Source organism: Salmo salar, chromosome 12, assembly GCF_965601325.2.
Source record: "Salmo salar chromosome 12, fSalSal1, whole genome shotgun sequence".
Classification (NCBI taxonomy): domain Eukaryota; kingdom Metazoa; phylum Chordata; class Actinopteri; order Salmoniformes; family Salmonidae; genus Salmo; species Salmo salar.
Genome location: NC_138302.1, coordinates 25,677,867 through 25,685,128, shown reverse-complemented (window position 1 = coordinate 25,685,128; position 7,262 = coordinate 25,677,867). Strand labels below are relative to the sequence as shown.

The 7,262-nt window shown below is 41.9% G+C and overlaps 1 long non-coding RNA gene across 1 annotated transcript; it reads left to right on the top strand.

The window, feature by feature from the left end:
* The first annotated feature begins 4,511 nt into the window (after positions 1 to 4,511).
* On the top strand, positions 4,512 to 6,555 carry LOC106595538 (uncharacterized). The gene is made up of 3 exons (XR_001326409.3): positions 4,512 to 4,600; positions 4,674 to 4,730; positions 6,260 to 6,555. It is a non-coding gene; the product is annotated as an uncharacterized LOC106595538 (long non-coding RNA).
* Positions 6,556 to 7,262: the final 707 nt, after the last annotated feature.

Genomic DNA, 7,262 nt, shown 5'->3' with positions numbered 1-7,262 from the left:
TATTTCTGAGTACTATTTCTGAGTTTAGTTGACTCCAGAACTTGGCGGGTAACTGTATAGCTTGCTTTGAAAGCTGAGCTCTGTACTCAGAATATTGAACAATGTACTTTCGCCGTAAAGCTATTTTGAAATTTGACACAGCAGTTGCATTAAGGAGAAGTATATCTATAATTCTTTCAACAACTGTTGTAAATTTTATCAACGTTTATGATGAGTATTTTTTGTAAATTGATGTGCTCATTCACCGGAAGTTTTGGGAGGCAAAACACTTCTGAACATCACGCGCCAATGTAAAATGGGGTTTATGGATATAAATATGTACTTTATCGAACAAAACATACATGTATTGTGTAACATTGAGTCCTGGGAGTGTCATCTGATGAAGATCATCAAAGGTTAGTGATTAATTTTAGCTGTATTTCTGGTTTTTGTGACGCCTCTCCTTGCTTGGAAAATGGCTGTGTGGTTTTTCTTGTTTAGGCGCTGTCCTAACATAATCTAATGTTATGCTTTTGCCGTAAAGCCTTTTTGAAATCGGACAATGTGGTTGGATTAACGAGAAGATTATCTTTAAAATGGGGTATGTTTGAGAAATTTGAATTATGAGATTTCTGTTTTGAATTTGCCGCCCTGCTATTTCACTGGCTGTTGGCAGTGTGTCCCGCGGATGGAGCGTCCCACATGTCCCAGAGAGGTTAACCAAGTTTAATTCTTCCCAAAGGTTCTGTACAGTTGTAATTCAGACAACCCAACATTTCTCCCATCCGGAGGTATATATATATATGGTGTGTGTGTGTGTGTGTGTGTGTGTGTGTGTGTGTGTGTGTGTGTGTGTGTGTGTGTGTGTGTGTGTGTGTGTGTGTGTGTGTGTGTGTGTGTGTGTGTGTGTGTGTGTGTGTGTGTGTGTGTGTGTGTGTGTGTGTGTATACATATACAGTGGGGGGAAAAAGTATTTGATCCCCTGCTGATTTTGTACGTTTGCCCACTTACAAAGAAATGATCAGTCTATAATTTTAATGGTAGGTTTATTTGAACAGTGAGAGACAGAATAACAACAACACAAATCCAGAGATGCATGTCAATAATGTTATAAAATGATTTGCATTTTAATGAGGGAAATAAGTATTTGACCCCTCTGCAAAACATGACTTAGTACTTAGTGGCAAAACCCTTGTTGGCAATCACAGAGGTCAGACGTTTCTTGTAGTTGGCCACCAGGTTTGCACACATCTCAGGAGGGATTTTATCCCAGTCCTCTTTGCAGATCTTCTCCAAGTCATTAAGGTTTCGAGGCTGACGTTTGGCAACTCGAACCTTCAGCTCCCTCCACAGATTTTCTATGGGATTAAGGTCTGGAGACTGGCTAGGCCACTCCAGGACCTTAACCTCTATGGGCTAGGTGGGACGCTTGCGTCCCACCTACTCAACAGCCAGTGTAATCCCGTGGCGCGATATTCAAATACCTCAAAACTGCAAAAACTTCAATTCTTCAAACATATGACTATTTTACACAATTTTAAAGACAAGACTCTCGTTAATCTAACCACACTGTCCGATTTCAAAAAGGCTTTACAACGAAAGCAAAACATTAGATTATGTCAGCAGAGTACCCAGCCAGAAATAATCAGACACCCATTTTTCAAGCTAGCATATAATGTCACATAAACCCAAACCACAGCTAAATGCAGCACTAACCTTTGATGATCTTCATCAGATGACAACCCTAGGACATTATGTTATACAATACATGCATGTTTTGTTCAATCAAGTTCATATTTATATCAAAAACCATCTTTTTACATTAGCATGTGACTAGCATGTGACTAGCATTCCCACCGAACACTGCCGGTGAATTTACTAAATTACTCACGATAAACGTTCACAAAAAACATAACAATTATTTTAAGAATTATAGATACAGAACTCCTCTATGCACTCGCTATGTCTGATTTTAAAATAGCTTTTCGGTGAAAGCACATTTTGCAATATTCTCAGTAGATAGCCCGGCATCACAGGGCTAGCTATTTAGACACCCAGCAAGTTTAGCATTCACCAAAGTCAGATTTACTATAAGAAAAATGTTATTACCTTTGCTGTCTTCGTCAGAATGCACTCCCAGGACTTCTACTTCAATAACAAATGTTGGTTTGGTCCCAAATAATCCATTGTTATATCCAAATAGCGGCGTTTTGTTTGTGCGTTCAAGACAATATCCGAAAGGGTAAAGAAGGGTTACGAGCACGGCGCATTTCGTGACCAAAAAATTCTAAATATTCCATTACCGTACTTCAAAGCATGTCAACCGCTGTTTAAAATCAATTTTTATGCCATTTTTCTCGTAAAAAAGCGATAATATTCCGACCGGGAAATAGTTTTTTATTACAAAGAGAGTGAAAGTAAAAGCATGCTATCCCCTCATGCACGAGCCTCAGTCTAATGGCCCTCTGATAGAGCACTTGCCAAACACGCTAATGTGTTTCAGCCTGGGGATGGAATTACATCGTTCAGCTTTTTCCCGCCTTCTGAGAGCCCATGGGAGCCGTAGGAAGTGTCACGTCATGCCAGAGATCCCCTGTATTTGTTAGAGATAATCAAGGAGGGCAAGAAATGGTCAGACAGGCCACTTCCTGTAAGGAATCTTCTCAGGTTTTGGCCTGCCAAATGAGTTCTGTTATACTCACAGACACCATTCAAACAGTTTTAGAAACTTTAGGGTGTTTTCTATCCAAAGCCAATAATTATAATATAATAATTATATGCATATTCTAGTTACTGGGCAGGAGTAGTAACCAGATTAAATCGGGTACATTTTTTTATCCGGCCGTGAAAATACTGCCCCCTAGCCCCAACAGGTTAATGTGCTTCTTCTTGACCCACTCCTTTGTTGCCTTGGCCGTGTGTTTTGGGTCATTGTCATGCTGGAATACCCATCCACGACCCATTTTCAATGCCCTGGCTGAGGAAAGGATGTTCTCACCCAAGATTTGACGGTACATGACCCCGTCCATCGTCCCTTTGATGTGGTGAAGTTGTCCTGTCCCCTTAGCAGAAAAACACCCCCAAAGCATAATGTTTCCACCTCCATGTTTGACGGTGGAGATGGTGTTCTTGGGGTCATAGGCAGCATTCCTCCTCCTCCAAACACGGCGAGTTGAGTTGATGCCAAAGAGCTCCATTTTGGTCTCATCTGACCACAACACTTTCACCAGTTGTCTTCTGAATCATTCAAATGTTCATTGGCAAACGTCAGACGGGCATGTATATGTATTCTTGAGCAGCGGGACCTTGTTGGCGCTGCAGGATTCCAGTCCTTCACGGCGTAGTGTGTTACCAATTGTTTTTTTGGTAACTATGGTCCCAGCTGCCTTGAGATCATTGACAAGATCCTCCCGTGTAGTTCTGGGCTGATTCCTCACCGTTCTCATGATCATTGCGAAACCCACGAGGTGAGATCTTGCATGGAGCCCCAGGCCGAGGGATATTGACAGTTCTTTTGTTTTTCTTCCATTTGCGAATAATCGCACCAAATGTTGTCACCTTCTCACCAAGCTGCTTGGCGATGGTCTTGTAGCCCATTCCAGCCTTGTGTAAGTCTACAATCTTGTCCTTGACATCCTTGGAGAGCTCTTTGGTCTTGGCCATGGTGGAGAGTTTGGAATCTGATTGATTGATTGCTTCTGTGGACAGGTGTCTTTTTTACAGGTAACAAGCTGCGGTTAGGAGCACTCCCTTTAACAGTGTGCTCCTAATCTCAGCTCATTACCTGTATAAAAGACACCTGGGAGCCAGAAATCTTTCTGATTGAGAGGGGGTCAAATACTTATTTCCCTCATTAAAATGCAAATCAATTTATAACATTTTTGACATGCGTTTTTCTGGATATTTTTGTTTCTGTCTCTCACTGTTCAAATAAATCTACCATTAAAATTATAGACTGATCCTTTCTTTATCAGTGGGCAAACGTACAAAATCAGCAGGGGATCAAATACTTTTTCCCCCCACTGTATATATATCCCTCTTAAGACACTCCTTCTCTCCAATCCTTAAACCGTAAGATATAACAGGAAAAGAGTAACAAGATACCAAACCCTTATTACTCCCTTCAGGGAATTTGTCCTCACCTCCTCACCTCCTGACCTCAACCCCTCCTTCATTTAATCCACAGAGGTCCATCTGTCTCCCCTGTGTCAACACGTTGCTCTCCTTTTGTTCACATTCCACAGCTATCTGTCTTTCTACAGAGACCCAGTCTCTTTCACTCCTTAATATACTATGTGTCTGATCTATCATGTCTTTAATATCTCAATGTTCAAAACGTCGAATCCAACACATGGCACATTTTAGCCCATTCCATTGGTCGTTACGTGAAATCGCCACGCACCAGGGGCAACGGGATATACAAATAAAATCGGCAATTATCGAATCTCCTGACTTTCATTGGGCAATTAGCAACACCTGAGTATATCTGTTGTCACTTATAAGCCAGCCATTGATTAGCAGTGTCTGGGGATTCTTAAGAAACAACCAAAAAATGTGCATTAGTTCTGAATATGATTGTGGTTCTGTTTAGAAAAATAGCTATGGCTTTAGAACTGTTAAGGTTAGTGTTTCCATTTATTGATCTAGTTTCTGTCCATTGTCTTACAGTTTTGTAACATTTGAATGTTTTGTAGAGTTTCTTGGGTATGTTGCCTGCTAATTGGAGAGAACCAGTTCTCATAACCCAAAAGGTGAGTGGTTGTTCTACACATTGATTTGGTTCAAATAACAGTAGTTATATAAACTCAGCAAAAAAAGAAACGTCCTCTCACTGTCAACTGTGTTTATATTCAGTAAACTTAACATGTGTAAATATTTGTATGAACATAACAAGATTCAACAACAGACACAAACTGAACAAGTTCCACAGACGTGACTAACAGAAATGTAATAATGTGTCCCTGAACAAAGGGGGAGTCAAAAGTAACAGTCAGTATCTGGTGTGGCCACCAGCTATATTAAGTACTGCAGTGCATCTCCTCCTCATGGACTGCACCAGATTTGCCAGTTCTTGCTGTGAGATGTTACCCCACTCTTCCACCAAGGCACCTGCAAGTTCCTGGACATTTCTGGGGGGAATGGCCCTAGTCCTCATCCTCCAATCCAACAGGTCCTAGACGTGCTCAATGGGATTGAGATCCGGGTTCTTTGCTGGCCATGGCAGAACATGCATTCCTGTCTTGCAGGAAATCACGCACAGAACGAGCAGTATGGCTGGTGGCATTGTCATGCTGGAGGGTCATGTCAGGTTGAGCCTGCAGGAAGGGTACCACATGAGGGAGGAGGATGTCTTCCCTGTACTGTGACACACCACCCTAGACCACGACGGACCCTCCAGCTCCAACTCGATCCTGCTCCAGAGTACAGGCCTCACTGTAACGCTCATTCCTTCGACGATAAATGCGAATCTGACCATCACCCCTGGTGAGACAAAACCGTGTCTGGTCCAGCGATGGTGGGTTTGTGCATGTAGGCAACGTTGTTTCTGGTGATGTCTGGTGAGGACCTGCCTTACAACAGGCCTGCAAGCCCTCAGTCCAGCCTCTCTGTCTATTGTAGACAGTCTGAGCACTGATGGAGGGATTGTGTGTTCCTGGTGTATCTCGGCAGTTGCTGTTGCCGTCCTGAATCTGTCCCGCAGGTGTGATGTACCGATTTTGTGCAGGTGTTTCACGTGGTTTACCACTGTGAGGATGATCAGCTGTCCCCTATAGTGCTGTCTTAGGCATCTCACAGTATGGACATTGCCATTTTTTGCCCTGGCCACATCTGCAGTCCTCATGCCTCCTTGCAGCATGTCTAAGGCACGTTCACGCAGATGAGCAGGGACCCTGGGCATCTTTCTTTTGGTGTTTTTCAGAGTTAGTTGAAAGGCCTCTTTAGTGTCCTAAGTTTGACCTTAATTGCCTACTGTGTGAGTTTTATATTCATTATACATGTAAAGTAGTATGTTAACATGAAGTATTTTCCAAGAGAGAATCCAACAAAATTGTAAAATAGATTGTATGTAGAAGCTTAACTATTGTTCATTAGTTTACTCCAATTAGGGGAGAGGTGGTAGGGTTAGTGGAAAATATTGTATGTTTGGGTGACTAGAAGTGATGCAGGCAATTACATTGATTGTAGCTTCTATCTGCAAAATTAAAGCTGATCTACCCCTAAACAAAACAAGTCAAAAGGTTGTCATTTTTCTATTTTGAACTTTGTCTTTGTTTCCTAGGTGATTATGGATATATTCCCCTAACTGCACCAAAAGTAACCGGCTCCTATGCCCCAGCAGAAGCAATAGCGCCTGTGTCTCGGCAGAAGCAACAAGACCCCGACAGATGCGGCAAGACACTTGCAGATGCAGAAGACGCCCTTGCTTTGGCAGAAGCAACAGGACCCCAGCAGATGTGGCAGGCGCCTTTGCCCCGGCAGATCTGGCAGGCGCCCTTGCCTCGGCAGAAGCAACAGGACCCCGGCAGAAGCAACAGGACCCCAGCAGATGTGGCAGGCCCACGTGCCTCAGCAGGTCTTTGACAAAGAAATTGATACTACTGTTGCATGATTTAATGATTAATAAACCATTTAATTTTGCCTATATTTTATAACAATTTTTTTTCAATATTTTGCTTAAACAATCAGTTTAAAGTTGTTTTGCTGGTACATAGTGTCTTCAGAAATAATTCATACCCCTTGACCTATTCCCCCCCCAAAATTGTAGCCTGAATTCAAGCGTATAGGTAAACATTTTTTTATATCTACACACACTACCCCATAATGTAAATATGTTTTTAGAAATGTTGACAAACGTATTGAAAATGAAATGCAGAAATTTCTCAGTTACATAAATATTCACACCCTTGAGGCAGTACTTTGTAGAAGCACCTTTGGCAGTGACTACAGTTTTGAGTCTTTCTGGGTAAGTATCCTTAGAGCTTTCCACACCTGGATTGTTCAACTTTTGCCCATTTTATTATTTTCAAAAAATGTCACGCTCTGTCGAATTTGGTTGTTCCTTGCTAGACAACCATTTTCAGGTGTTGCCATAGTTTTGATTTAAATATAACTTGGCCACTCAGGAACATTCACCATCTTGGTAAGCAACTTCTGTAGATTTGTCCTTTTATGTTGTCCTGCTGAAAAGTGAAATCATCATCCAGTGTCTGGTGGGAAAGCAGACTGAACTAGGATTTTGCCTATTCTTAGGTCATTCAGGTTTATTTTTTATTATCCTGAAT